This window comes from Limulus polyphemus, unplaced genomic scaffold (assembly GCF_000517525.1).
Source record: "Limulus polyphemus unplaced genomic scaffold, Limulus_polyphemus-2.1.2 Scaffold6307, whole genome shotgun sequence".
NCBI lineage: Eukaryota > Metazoa > Arthropoda > Merostomata > Xiphosura > Limulidae > Limulus > Limulus polyphemus.
In genome coordinates this window covers 16,599-17,970 of record NW_013671917.1, presented here as the reverse complement: position 1 = coordinate 17,970, position 1,372 = coordinate 16,599, and positions in this window count along the sequence as shown.

Below are 1,372 nucleotides of genomic sequence, written 5' to 3'. Positions count from 1 at the left end.
GAAACGAGTCATGTCCCATTCAACAGGAAAATATAGTTCACGTTGCCTCCTTAATGTTTGGTAATGAGCAGGTTACCACATCTGAGTGTTATGTAGGCTTTAAATCAAAATGTAAGATTTATCAAAAACATAACATCACAACAACAACCTATGGAATATTTGTTTGTTTCTAGCGTTGTAAGCCCGCAGACATACCGCTAGGGGGGGGCAGTTATGGAATAATTAATAAAAGTAAGATAAAACCACCAGTTATCTATTTATATTTTATTATCCCATTTTCCCCTTCATCAATTACCCTTTTCCCTCCCAAAATCCCCGCGAGGAGTTGGTTTTCATAAACACCGTAAGGGGGTACCACAGGTTATCCCGGAAAACGAGACGTATGCACTTTATTGTAGCGTTTTATCACTGAAATAGATATTTCGGCGAAATCAAATTCCTCATTCGTTCATTTAAATTATTTGAAAACGGCGTGAATCACACATCAGAGTTATTGCAAGTTTAATTCGGAAATTGAAAATACAAAGTCAAAAAACTCGTTTATGCTATAGTACAAAATCTACTCTGGCTGCCATTCGTGGATTCAACTATCTATCTTACTGGATGGGTCAAGTTCAAGGGTCTCCGACTCCCTTAACCTTTTGAGGGCCCACAAAACGGCGGTTTAGGGACCCCTTGTAATTTTGATACATGGGCACATGAGGTCTGGTTGGCCACTGCAGCCATGTTTATTGATCAATAGGTTTTGTTTTTTGTTGAGACACCCAACATTGGGTTATATTATGCAATAATTATCAAAGTATAAAATTCCCAAATTTAAGTTCCGTTTTCTCTGCTTGCTTGTATGGTAAACATTTGCTTGCCTAGGTGGCTCTGGCGCTCGACTCTCAATCTGTGTGTCGCGGGTTCGAATCTCGTCACTGAGTATGCTGACGGTCAGTCTCACTTTTGCCCCCCCCCCCGGTGGCATGTCTGCGGACTTACAATGCTAGAAACCGGGTTTCGATACCCGTGGTGGGCAGAGCACAGATAGCCCATTGTGCAGCCTTGTGCTTAATTACAAACAAACAAACCTAAACATTTATGTAAGCACGTTTTGAGTGGCTCTTTTGATATTCCATTATTCTTATTGATATACTACACAGCCATTTAGAATTTGACAAAAATACCTGTTGTCAGACCACGTAAAGAGGGAAACACTGACGAAAATTTCCGTCAATGACCATATAAGAAATATCACGAAAATTTCCGTTCATGTGAAGTGGGAACAAAAGTAACATAGGTAAAAGTGTCTAATAAATCATGAACTAAAGGGACTGTGTTTAGGGAAGCATGAACTATATTTTAAGACACCGTCCTTAGGGAAGCATGA